Genomic DNA, 14,124 nt, shown 5'->3' with positions numbered 1-14,124 from the left:
TCCTCTCAGGAATCAAACCCACATCTGCGTTGGCAGGTAGGTTCTTTACCCCTGAGCTACCAATTTCTAGACAGTGTTAAAACATCATATAAGTAATAAAACTTTAAGAGCAACATTTACCCATAACATCACCAATCTAGCATAAGTTTTATAACTTTCTTGCTTTTCCTTCTAGTCTTTTTTTCCTATACACTGTTCTTTAACAACTATAATTATAGCACACATATTTTTGACAACTAATTCTTATATTAGTATTATATAAACCAGTTTTAGCTATTTCCACCATCTGCAAAAGCATAAATCATCATTTTTCACTACTAGATAGAATTCTCCCTATAAAAATGCAGCAGAGAGAAAGACATGATGAGAGCCCGGATTTTAGAGCCAGGTTACTTGGGTCCAAATCCTGGCTCTGCTACTTACAAGCTGTGTGACTTTGGCCAGTCAGTTTACCTCTCTGTGCCTCAGTTTCCTCATCTATAAAGTGAGATGATACTAGGACCTGCCTCATAAGATTGTCCGAAAGATTAAATGATTTTATATACTAGAGTAATTGCAACCACATGGCAGTTGCCATCCAGGTGTTAAATAAATAGCAACTGTGTTTCTGTTTAAATCCATGCTACTCCTTTCATTGGCTATTTCTGGTTCCTAGAACCAAAAGGATTTTGAGTTCTTGTCTCAGAAGAGCATCACAGACATTCTAACCATGGTGATGAATTGGCCAAATACTGTGCTTTCTGCCAGCAGTCTCATCTCTCCTAGACTCTCCTTCCCTACAGCTCCTCAAAGTCTCCCTTTGTCAATATCTTTGAACAACAGCAGCTTAAAGCAGAGTTTCTCAGGGGGTGGGCCTCTTCAGAGGTGCCAGGGCCCATTCTCATAGTGGAATTTCACTTCTCTTCATTGGAAGGACTGATGTTGAAGCTGAAACTCCAATACTTTGGCCACCTGATGCGAAGAGCTGACTCATTTGAGAAGACCCTGATGCTGGGAAAGATTGAGGGCAGGAGAAGGGGACGACAGAGGATGAGATGGTTGGATGGCATCACCGACTCAATGGACATGGGTCTGGGTAAACTCCGGGAGTTGGTGATGGACAGGGAGGCCTGGCATGCTGCGGTTCATGGGGTCACAAAGAGTAAGACACGACTGAGAGACTGAACTGAGTGGAATAGATAAACACAAATGGAGGACCTGTCATGTATCAAATAAGAGGATACTATCTGAATGTGTGTTTTACTATCTGAATATGTGTATTTTACGAAATACAGTGTATTTCGTAAAAATTTAAACAGAGGCTAAAGTCCAGGGGTTTCACCTGAAAACCCAGATCGGTGGTTTCTCTTGATTAACCAGAAGATGGGCCAGCTGTGGGCCTGCGTTCCCATGAGGAACCGGTGTGCTGAAGCTGAGAATCCCAAAGCTGCCCCCTGCCGCTCCAAGTTCCCCACCCCCCCCAATGCTCTCAGGTCCGGGTTTCCCGCTTCCTATTGCGCATGCGCGCCTCTATGCCACCCGCCTTCGCCACTGTGACCCGCCCCACCTCTGCAGCCTTTTGAACCCAACACACCTGCCATACTTTGTCCCACTTACAAAGGTCATCTGGATCTAGAGTTATTTATCTGGAAAACCGTGGAAAGCTAGGGAGGAAAGGACTTTCCCCTCCCTTGTTTGAAATTTAAGCACTCCAAATTGCCACCCTCATGTTGACTCTGCCTGGTCCCTATAAAATAGATTAAGGTATAATAAAGTGGTAGACACGTAGAATAAAACTCTCAGGAACCTAATACTTCCCTGAGAGCCATACAAGTCTCAGCTCCTAATCCAGGAAGAGAAAATACTTGACAGTTATACCACTGACACACCTCCTGTGTTGACTTTGGCACTCTAAAAAGATAGTCCTGTTGGGTGGTGAACCCCTGGGAATTAGCTAGATCTTTTTTTGCTTAATTGGAGGCTAACTGCTTTACAGTGTTGTATTGGTATCTGCTGTACAAAGTTCGTGTTAGTAGCTCCGTCATGCCCAACTCTTTGCAACCCCATGGACTGTAGCCCACCAGGCTCCTTTGTCCACTGGATTCTCCAGGCAAGAATACTGGAGTGGGTTGCCATCCCCTTCTCTAGGGCATCTTCCTGACTCAGGGATGGGACCTGTGCCTCCTGCATTGGCAGGTTGATTCTTTACCATCTGAGCCACCAGGGAAGCCCCTACGACAACACGAATGAGCCATAATTACATATATATACGCATCTTCTGCCTCTTGTGCCTCCCTCCAACCCCACCTTCCATCTCCCCTTCTAGGTCATCACAGAGCTTAGCTAGATCTTTCATGTCAATTTTTAAAAATAATTTTAAATTTTATTTTTTGGCTGTGCGGGGCCCTCATTGCTGTGAAGGATTTTCTCTAGTTTGGGTGAGTAGGGACAACTCTCTAGTTGTGGTACACAGGGCTTCTTATCGTGGTGGCTTCTCTTGCTGCTAAACACAGGCTCTAGACGTGCAGGCTTAAGTGGTTGCGGCCTAAGAGCTTGACTGCTCTGCAGCAGGTGGGATCTTCCCGGACCAGGGATCGAACCCGTATATCTTGCATTGGCAAGTGGATTCTTTTCCACTGAGCCACCAGGGAAGCCCTCATGTCAAATTTTTAATGAAAATGAATTTTTCCTGGACTGTAAAAACCTTTATGAATATTTCTTCAGTACTACTGATATTCCTATGTTAAGATGGGCAACTGAGATGCCAAGAGATTACTCATTCAAGGCTACACAGCTGGGATGTGCAAGAGTTGGCTCTCAGAGTAACATGGAAATGTACATTACCATATGTAAAACAGATAGCCAATGGGAGTCCACCGTATGACTCAGGGAAGTCAAACCCAGGCTCTGTAACCACCTAGAGGGGTGGAATGGGGAGGGAGGTTTGAGCGAGGTTCAAGAGGGGGAGACATAGGTATACCCATAGCTGATTCATGTTGATGTTTGGCAGAAACCAACCCAATACTATAAAGCAATTATCCTTTGATTAAAAATAAATGAATTTTTTAAAAACATAGGGATAATAAAAGGTTCTTGTGAACTGAAAACAAAACAAAAAAGAGCTGGCTCTCAGACCCCAGATTTGCTTCTTTCATGTTCTATTATTGCTATGATTCATTTATTGTCTCCTTGAGCACTTGGCAGTGGTGGGGATGGGGGCACCAATGATGAAAGCTCTCTGCCTAAGAGGGGTCTCCATCAGTGATGCCCGTTCCCTTCACACAGGGTGGAATGCCATCATCCATGCAGCAGTGCAAATGACTTACAGCTGATTTTCTGGATGGAAAAATGCAGTGGGTTTGTTCTCAGTGGTATATAAGGAAGCAACTCCTAGTCTTGCAAAATAAGCAACCAATCAAGGTAGCTCTGCTGGGTTTGAGCAAGTGGCTGGATTTCCAGACCACAGTCTAGTCCTGATGCCTCTTCTGAACTCTACCTGCTGCAATTTCAAGTTGAACCAGAATTCATCACCAAATGCCCCCAACTGCTTCACCTTCTGGAATTTCTTGTTCTCCTAGTTACTCAGGACCAACACCTTCTCTCCCAATGCTCACTTCCATTCAGTGCCCATGCCTGTCCTCCTAAGACTGATATCTATCTACACCTCCTTTCCAGCATCTCATGACAAAAAACCCTAGCTGAGCTCAGCCTCTCATCAGATTGTTAAGTTAGGGATTGTTTTTGCTGTTGCTTAGTCAATCAGTCAGGTCTGACTCTTTTGTGACCCCCATGGACTGTGGCCTGCCAGGCTCCTCCCTCCATGAAGTTTCCCAGGCAAGAATACTGGAGTGGGTCACCATTTCCTCCTCCAAAGAATCTTCCTGACCCAGGGATCAAACCCGTGTCTCCTGCATTGGCAGGTAGATTCTTTACCCCTGAGCCATCAGGGAAGCCCAAAGTTAGAGGTATATATCCTCAAAAGCTACAGAAAATAATGTTGTAATTGTTTAAAATTTCATATTATGTCTCTTAAGGGTATGCCAGTTAAGAAACACTGGACATGAAACTCAGTACTGACGGGGATGATGCTCAGTCAGCTGAGAAGGCCAGAATTTCAGAAATCCTCAGTCAAGCACAGAAGCCATTAAAAAGAGGTAAGTTAAGGATCTAGACAAGATTCATGGGGTAAAACAGAGTTGGACATGACCGCAACTGAACAACAACATGCAGAAACCATGAACGCTTCTCAACATCCCACAGCATTGAGGACATTTAGTCATCATATCTCTTAGGCTTCTTCTCAGACTTTTTCTTGCCTTTGATGTCTTTGATGGTTTTAAAGAGTACTGGTCAAATATACAGGGCTTCCCAGGTGGATCAGTGATAAAGAATCTGCCTGCCAAAGCAGGAGACGCTGGTTTGAACCCCTGGTTGGGAAGATCCCTTGGAGAAGGAAATGGTGACCCACTCCAGTATTCTTGCCTGGAAAATCCCCTGGTCACAGGGGGCTGGGTGGCTACAGCCCATGGGGTCACAGAGAGTGGAACACGACTGTGTGTACAAGTATATTGCACACACACATGGTCAAGTATATTGCAGGATGCCCCTCTGTTGGAATTTGTCTGATGTCTTTCTTATGTTCAGGCTGGGGTTATGAGCTTGGGGAAGGAGATCACAGGTACAGTGCCATTTTCATCACATTGTATTAAGAGTACAAACAAGCAACAAGACATGAATGTTGAAGTTGCCTTTGATCACCTGGATGAAGTAAAGTGGGGAAATTTCTCCACTATAAAGTTACTCTTTATCCACCCCCCTCTTCCGTACTATACTCTTTGGAAGGAAGCCTCTATGTATTAATACCTACATAAATTATTTGGAACTCTTGTACATGGGAGATTTGTCTCTTTTCCCTCATTTATTAATTTGTTTTTATCTTTATGGACTCATGAATATTAATTTTATGCTTTGGGTTATAATCCAATACTTGATTTTAGTGCTCAAATTATTCCAGCTTAAATCATTTGGAGCTCTTTCAGTTGGCTCCCATGAAAGTATATTTTTTATTCTGATTTTATAGGTGAGGAAACCAAGCTTCAAAGAATATAAAGTTCCCACCATCACTAAACTAACAAGAGCAGGGGTGCAATTAAAATCATTAGATTCTAAAGCACAGAGGTTTTTTTCCCTACTCACCATTGGCTACTGAACATAGCCAATCTTTGTTGACCAATGACTAGTGTATCTTTCACCTGATGGAGTTACTTAAGGCAATAAGTTTTGAGACTACCAGTCTGTTATGTACATTACAGGGAAACTTCCTCATTTTTTGATTTTTTATACTTTGATGAATTTTCACATAGTGAATCCACTCATGCAGCCAGCACCCACATCCAGACCCAGAGTTTCACTAGCTTACCAGAAATCTCCCTAGTGCCTTCCTCCAGTAATCCCCACCCCAGAAGCTACCATTGTTCTGGCTTCTAACAGCAGATCAGGTGTGCCTGATTTTCACTTTAAGTAATTGGAGCCATCCATTATTCCTTTTGGAGGCTGGATTCTTTTGTTCATCCTCATTTGTTTTCATGTGGTTTGGTTAGTGGAGTTTTTTAAAAAGAGGTTCCAACCACTTATTTCATAAGAAAGGCTACAAACAAGGTAACACTTGTAAAAACATGTTAAGCAACTCCATTAAAAAAATAGCACACTACTATCTAAGAAGCAAATTTACTTAAGATTAATGTTACACAAAGAAGGGAAAACTCCCTGGAGATGCCACTAAATTGCCCCATTATACCAGGGAGGCTCAGTTCCTCCTCCCTATCATTATCTATAATTTCATCTACCAAGGGCTCTCTTAAAAATGTCTTTGTTAGTCTCTTTCACAGCAAAGGTGCTTCTTGACTGACAGGATGTCCTTCTTGCCAACACATAGCCCAAAACTCTAGGTTGCTTCTAACATCTTATGGTGCAAGATGCTACCTGCCAAACTGGACTAAAATACTGCCCAGAAACCCAAGAGATCTGTTGATCTACAGAATTTCTCTTTCTCTTCCATTAGCCATCACCGCCAGTGACCTAGTTCCTCCTCAAAGGGCCCACAGGGGGTCTCATCAATAAGATGGCTGGTTATGTCAACTTCGCAAACAAAGAATAAATCACAGTGATCTGTGAGGCCGACCCAATTGCCCAAATGGCATCCTGTTATCTCACTGGCGCCTGTCTTCTCAAAGCTGCAAGACCACCAGATTACAGACCTCTGGCTACGTGACCATCCTTTCAGAGAATTTTTTTGTTGATGGGGTGTAAGAAGGACTCCATCAGAAAGGGAGAACGCTGGTTCTCCTTAACAGCCAGTCACCCTCTCTTTTCCCTCTGATAAATTTCCTTTTCTTGCCTGACTTCCCGGCTCACTCTCTTTTTCTCTGCACTGGCTTTACACCCCCCAACAGAGGTGCAGAACCCTTGATGTCCCTGCCACCACCCCCCTCTGATGGACCTCATTCAATCAAAGCACACGCTCCCTCAGGACCCACTCCCCCACCACATGCTCCTAACCAACCAGAGACAGCACAAGAGGGGAAAAGTATTTGCCATCCCCACTCACACACAAAGCATTGTGTTATTTTCTGGTTGGAGCCAGGCTTTCATTCTATTGTTTTCTACTTGGAGTCAGGTTTCTAATTTCTACTGCATCCTTACCACCATATCTCTCACTGACTTGCAAACCTCCTCTGGCTCCCTCTTGTCTGATAAGTGATGGATGAAGTATCCTGCTTGGGTTTCAGTAATTTCTTTAATTTGTTCACACCCAGCCAAACCCAAGATCAGGCTCTACTTTGTATTCTAGTCAGGCTGGTTTCTTCAACATCCCACACATGTCCTGCTTTGCCTCTCTTGTGTGTTCCTGCCTATCCTTCTAATATGTATGCATTTGTTCATTCGTTCAACAGCTATTTTTTTTTAACAGCTATTTGTTCAGTTCAGTTCAGTCACTCAGTCATGTCTGACTCTTTGTGACCCCATCGACTACAGCACGCCAGGCTTCCCTGTCCATCACCAACTCCCGCAGTTTAATCAAACTCATGTCCATTGAGTCAGTGATGCCTTCCAACCATCTCATCCTCTGTCGTCCCCTTCTCCTCCCATCTTCAATCTTCCCCAGCATCAGGGTCTTTTCAAATGAGTCAGTTCTTCACATCAGGTGGCCAAACTATTGGAGCTTCAGCTTCAGCCTCAGTCCTTCCAATGAACACCCAGGACTGATCTCCTTTAGGATGGACTGATTGAATCTCCTTGCAGTCCAAGGGACTCTCAGGAGTCTTCTCCAACACCACAATTCAAAAGCATCAATTCTTTGGTGCTCAGATTTCTTTATAGTCCAATTCTCACATCCATACATGACTACTGGAAAAACCATAGATTTGACTAGACAGGCCTTTGTTGGCAAAGTAATATCTCTGCTTTTCAATGTGCTGTCTAGGTTGGTCATAGCTTTTCTTCCAAGGAGCAAGAGTCTTTTAATTTCGTGGCTGCAATCACCATCTGCAGTGATTTTGGAGCCCCCCAAAATAAAGTCTTTCACTGTTTCTATTGTTTGCCCATCTATATGCCATGAAGTGATGGAACCAGATGTCATGATCTTAAATTTCTGAATGTTGAGTTTTAAGCCAACTTTTTCACTCTCCTCTTTCACTTTCATCAAGAGGCTCTTTCGTTCCTCTTCACTTTCTGCCATAAGGGTGGTGTCATCTACATATCTGAGGTTATTGATATTTCTCCTGGCAATCTTGATTCCAGCTTGTGCTTCATCCAGCCTGGCATTTCTCATGATGTACTCTGCATAAAAGTTAAATAAGCAGCATAACAATATACAGCCTTGACATACTCCTTTCCTGATTTGGAACCAGTCTGTTATTCCATGTCCAGTGCTAACTGTTGCTTCTTGACCTGCATTCAGATTTCTCAGGAGGCAGGTAAGGTGGTCTGATATTCCCATCTCTTTAAGAATATTTATTATTTATCAAGCTATTTATTAAGTGCCTACATTGTGCTGTGCAGGCTCCCAGGTGGCTCAGTGGCAAAGAATCTCCCTGCAATGCAGGAGACTTGGGTTCAATCCCTGGGTCAGGAAGATCCCCCAGAGAAAGAAATGGCAAGCCACTCCAGTATTCTTGCCTGGGAAATGCCATGGACAGAGGAGCCTAGTGGGCTACTGTCAATGGGGTCACAAAAGAGTCAGACATGACTTAACAACTAAACCACAACAACAGCTGTGTGCTATGCACTGTTCCTGAGGGTCCCGCAGTACATAAGGCCATCCAAGTGCCAGTCCCATGGGCCTTGCATTATAGGCGGAGATGGGACACATTCAATAAACACACGGACAGATGCATATGGTATTAAGAGACAACGAGTGCTGTGGCCAGAGAGGAAGACGCCAGGTTCTACACGGAGGTCAGGGAAGGCACCTCTGGGCAGGAGCAGTTGAACAGTTTTCCCAGGGAAAACTGTTCAGGCCCAGGGAAGAGTAGGTGCGAAGGCTCTCAGGGACATAACTGTTAGAGGAAGGACAAGGAGGCCTTTGTGACCACAGGGGAATGAGTGAGGAAGGGAACAACAAGAGGTGAATCAGAGCAGTGGTTCAAAGCCAGTTCATGTGGGGCCATTAAGCCAATGGTTCTCACCTGGGGTGATTTGGCCCCCACTCCAGGGGACATCTAACAATATCTGCAGACATTTTTGGCTGTCATGGTTGTGGGGTGCTACTGGTATCTCACTGAACGCCAGAGTCTAAGGATATTTTTAGTATCCTACAGTGTACAGAGTGACACATCAAGGAATTATCCAACCCCAGTATCAATGGTGCCAAGGTAGAGAAACCCCGCTTTATTTATTTATTTGGCAGTGCCTGGTCTTCATTGTGGCATACAAATTCTTAGTTGCAGCATATGTGATCTAGTTCCCTGACCAGGATCAAACCTGGTCCCCCTGCATTGGAAGCACAGAGTCTTATCCACTGGGCCACCAGGGAAGTCCCAAAACCTTGCTTTAAACCATGGTGATGACTTTGGCTTTTACTCTAAGTGTGATGAAAAGGCATTACAAAGCTTTAAACAAAGGAAAGACATGAACTGACTTTGATTTTGAAAGGGTCACTTTAGATACTGTGTAGTAAATCATACTTTGAATAATGAGTGATATAAAAGGCTACCATTTATAAAGCCATTTAAAAGGCTACCAATCTGAGACACTGTGCTACACCCCTTAAACTAGGATATCTTGGTAACTTTCTTCATTGTTCCTACCACTATCTGACATTGTATGACATATTGGTATGTTAATTTTTAAATATTTGTCTCCCCCAATAAAATGCAAATTCAGAGAGGGCAAGAACTTTGCTATGTGACCTGTTGAATCTCTAGCCCCTAGGACAGTGTCTGGCATACCCTGGGAACTCTGTATTTGTTGAATGAACACATGGCTCTTGGGGTCAATCCATTTATCCCTATTTCACAGACAAGAGATCAAGTTTCAGCATTTGTTGCCTGAACAACACTATGAGTAAATCTCATTGGTGTTGTGTGGCCCATTTTCAGGGGATCATCTCCCATTTTGGTGACAATTCCCAGAAATAAAAGTTCCCAGGGGACACTATTCCAAGTGGCTTGTCTAAGCTATTGAAGCTATTGCTACACCTTAATGATTTTGACATCAATATCTATTTAGTCATTCATTTGCCAAGTTTTTACTGAGATCATACTATGTGCCAGGCACTATGCTAGGCACTTGGGATATACTGGTGCGGAAGATCAGTGTGATCCCTGTCTGACTGACATATGTAAACTGTTGGTGCTGTGTATATTTCACTTACTGTATAGTTCTACTCAGTGCTCTATGGTGACCTAAATGGGAGGGAAATCCAAAAAGAGGGGATATATGTATGTGTAGAGCTGGTTCACTTTGCTGTACAGTAGAAACTAACAAAATATTGTAAAGCAACTATGCTCCAATAAAAGTTATTAATTTTAAAAAAGAAAGGAAAGGAAAAGACAGATCAGTATTCATATAGGAATATCCAAGATGCATTGCTAATTTGCCTGTGAGGAAGTATACTGTGATAACTTTATTATGAAAGAGCCCATGAGATACTATAAAGGTATATACACTTGTGTGAGCACCAAGAAAAGCATGGAACCATAATGACCAAGAAGAATATTAATTTGAAACAACTGGGAATAAAGGAAATAAAAACCAATTTTTAAGTACAAAAGAAAATGTGAACTCCATCTGTATTAGTCAGCTCAGGCTGCCATAACAAAATAGCATAGACTGGATGGCATTTCAACCATAGAAATCCATTCTCCCACAGTTCTGGAGGGCAGAAATCAGAGACCAGGGTGCAAACATGAGCAACTTCTGGTGAAAGCGATCTTCCTGGCCCTCTGCAAGGAAGTCCACTGCAGACCTCTTCACTGTGTCCTCACATGACAGAGAGAGGGAGAGAGCTCTCTGGCATCTCTTCTTGTTTTTTTTTATTTGTTTATTTGACTCCACTGGGTCTTAGTCATGGCACACAGGGTCTTCCATCTTTGTTGCAGCATGCAGGACCTAGTTCCCTGACCAGGGATTGAACCCGGACCCCCTGCATTGGGAGTGCAGAGTATTAGCCCCTAGACCACCTGGTAATCTCTTCTCATAAAGATACTGATCCCATGAGGGTCCCACCCTCATGAACTTATCTAAACCTAGTCACCTCCCAAAGGCTCCATCTCCAAACACCGTCACAGTGTGGGGGGCAGGGGGACTAGGGTTTCAACATATGAATTCGGGGAGAATAGAATTCAGACTATACCACCATCCTCACTAAGTTTACAGTCCTGTGTGGGATATAGACATTACCTGTATGATATTAAAAAAATGATGCACTGTGGTTGAGTGCTACAGAGGAACTAAATGAGTGCCGTGTGATGAGTAATTGAGGCAGAAAGGAGGGACCAGACTTAAAGAAGCGGTCTTCTTCAAGGAAGTAAACAAATCACCAAAAATGTGGTATAATGAAAAGTACCTCATTAATAACTTTTACAGAGATTACATATTGAAGTGATAAGATTTTTAATATATTGTATTAAGTTAAATGTATGATTAACATTTGTTTTACCTATTTCTTTTTCATTTCTTTTTGAATGTGACTACTATAAAAATCTAAATTACTTATGTAGCATGCATGTGTGCATACTCTGTCGTGTCCAACTCTTTGCAACCCCATGGACTGTATGTAGCCTGCCAGGCTCCTCTGTCTATGGGATTTTCTTTCCCAGACAGGAGTGGGTTGCCATTTCCTCCTCCAAGGGATCTTCCCAACCCAGGGATCAAACCCACATCTCCTGTGTCTTCTGCACTGTTAGGCAGATTCTTTACCAATGAGCTACCACAAAGTACTTATGTGGCTTCCATGGTATTTCCACTGGACAGCACTGCCTTGTACTATTCCCTTCTACCTAAAAACACTAGTGGAGAAGAAGAGTGATTCCCCAAAGAGACAGAGGTGGAGGTGATGAAAATCAACATGTCAGGAGGTTGAGAGGTCAAGCTGGCAGGTGGAGTTGGCAGAAATGACTAAGTGACCTTTTCAGAAGAGAACAGTCTACTAATGGTCCCAGCTTTCTTTTGGGGGTTATTGACAATTGGGATTTAGATAGTAGTGACAATTGGATGACCTTATGAGTATACTAAAATCCACTGCATTGTACACTTGAAAGGGCGAATTTTATGGTATGTGAATTTATAGCTCAATAAAAAGTAAGATATAAAAAAGAATAGAATAGGGCAGTCTAATATCTACCATGTCTGCTATGACAGAAGACACCTGAATTTTCTGGAAAGCTTACTACGATTTGTGTGTGGAAGTGTGTGGGTTTGAGAGTGAGTGATTAAGGAGACAGGGCTCTTGCGTGTTTTGGTGGAAAGCAGGGCGGAGAACAACACTGCACCTTCACTTGGAGAAAGATGAACTTGAGGATTTGCAAACACACTCTGGAGGACATGAATGGACCTACTACAGGGGATAACATAGGAGCTTAAGCACGTGACATCTTGACCTAATGAGGCAGGGTGACCTTCCCTGATGTCTGAGTTCCTTCAGTTATCTGCTTGATTAAATTCAACTGTGAACCTCTATCTATGGTTATACTTTCTAGAACCTCCTTGCCTAGTGCCAAGGGGATGCCCCGCCCGTGGGTGACTCTCCATGTCCGTCTTTGTGTTGGTTCCCCAGCTGCAGCCAGAGATGAAGCTTCCCCCGGGGGACAACGACACACAAGTGGAGCTTTCTCTGTGCTCAGTCTCGGAGCTGATTCACACACCTTTAGAAGCTAGCCCCAGCCAAAGAGTCCCACTCACGAGTTCACTCAGCTTCTCTCTGCCCCCACACAGGACTGGACGCTGGGGGTAGAATGGTGACAGAGATCAACCCAGTCCCTGCCCTCTAGGCACTTATAGTCTGGTGGGAAACTCCAAGTCCAAGGCTAGCAGTATGGACTTTACCCATTCCTGCTAAATGTATGATTGTTTGGCTATGCTGATATTTGTTGTCTCGGTTTGCAGTTCCTGTCATTGTTTTTAATTCAGGAGAATGGAAGATGGTGATGATTTCCATGAACCCTCATCTCCTCTGTGGACTCTGCTCAAGGGTTATGATAATCTTGGCCTGTTTGGAACGCGTGCCTCTTCCAAATCTCCACTGCTCTTCGTGCTTTATGGCTTGGCTTCTTTTCTCTGTGGTTCAAGTCACAACTCCCTGATCTTCATGGGCTCTGTGGGCTCCTTGTGTTTCTGTACCTGCAGTGCAGACCAGTCCTGTGCTAGGAAAAATTTCTAGAAACACCTGGTTGCTGACTTATTACTAAATACAGTTATTGTTAGACAAAAAAACCATGGAGACCTGGCAGTCATGACCAAGAGATGTCATTTAGTAAAATGTGTGTTTAATCAAATACTAACGGTAGGGTGAACATTTCTTAGAAGTATAGTGGCATCTGTTGTATCTGCTGCTCTGTAAGGCAGGATATCCTGGGTAAAGAGATGGCAAATTGGCTGATTGGAAGGAAAGCCAGTAATGGATGTGAGAAGAGTCAAAAGGCAGTGAAATTCTCCCAGGCACATAAAAGTCAGGATCCCTATCCTAGGCCTAAGGGGCAAAGGAAGGGATCAGTTGCTGAAATCTAGAGAGTAAACTGTGACATTCCATTGGGGAGTTAGGCAACCCCTAATTCCCTAGTGGCTCAGCAGTAAAGAATGCAGGAGGCACAGGTTCAATCCTGGGTCAGGAAGATCCCCTGGAGAAGGACATGGCAATCCACTCCAGTGTCCTTGAAGAGGAAAAGTTGAAATTTTACATAACCTCCTGCTCCTTCTGCCTCTGTAACTCAGCTTGCTCCTTGCAAAGTCTGGATCACATAGGTCATGTGGTCTCAGAAAGTGGGGACTCACAATACTAGGAACTGGAGCTTATTTCACTCACTCTTGTCCTGCTCTTTGCAATCACCAAGTCCCTACAAACCCGCTTAATCATGCCTGTCCATGTATAAAAACTCTGTAACCCCTTTGTTCAGGGCTCAGAGCTTAGAGTGTTAACTCCTCTGGGCCTGCCAGTGTGAAAAACCGGAATTCTCCAACTCTCCACGTATGGTGCTTGGTTTCTTGAGTACTGGTTTCTGCAACATTTCTGGAGGCCCCAGCGAGATTCCAATCACGCTGGCCTGTTGAGCAGCCGGACTGGTGGCTCAACCAGGCTGCAGCAAAGGAGCCCTGAGACGGACGAGGAGGTGTGCCACCTAACAGTATTCTGGGTTCTCTTTCAGACTGGTGTTCCGATTTTCTGGACGGCCGAGCCCAGACTGGACTCATTGGAGGGACGGACCGACTCACCAGGAAAGGCCACAGGATCAGAAGGCCCTGGGGCCAGGCCCCAGCCAGGTCCTACCCCAACATGTAGAAGACTGGCCTCTCCTCGGGGCTCACAGGAAGGCAGCAACAGTTAAGGAAGCCTGGGGACCCGGGAGAAGGGAGGCTTTGTGATAACCTCTGAATGATTGCAAGTGCATGACTGCTGATTGAATGGACTGAGAGAAATTTTTCTTTTTG

The 14,124-nt window shown here is 44.0% G+C and overlaps 1 protein-coding gene and 1 non-coding gene across 3 annotated transcripts in view; both read right to left on the bottom strand.

Annotated features, from left to right (window-relative positions):
* Positions 1 to 14,124, bottom strand: part of HSD17B2 (hydroxysteroid 17-beta dehydrogenase 2) — a 93,198-nt gene that overhangs the window by 37,624 nt on the left and 41,450 nt on the right. The gene's annotated exons all lie outside the window — the stretch shown is intronic.
* Positions 13,560 to 13,716, bottom strand: LOC133055343 (small nucleolar RNA SNORA17). Its single transcript, XR_009692630.1, has one exon. It is a non-coding gene; the product is annotated as a small nucleolar RNA SNORA17 (small nucleolar RNA).

The sequence above is a fragment of the Dama dama genome, chromosome 4, assembly GCF_033118175.1.
Source record: "Dama dama isolate Ldn47 chromosome 4, ASM3311817v1, whole genome shotgun sequence".
Taxonomy (NCBI): domain Eukaryota; kingdom Metazoa; phylum Chordata; class Mammalia; order Artiodactyla; family Cervidae; genus Dama; species Dama dama.
Note: the sequence above shows the minus strand (reverse complement) of the source record. Positions and strands in the feature narration are given on the sequence as shown.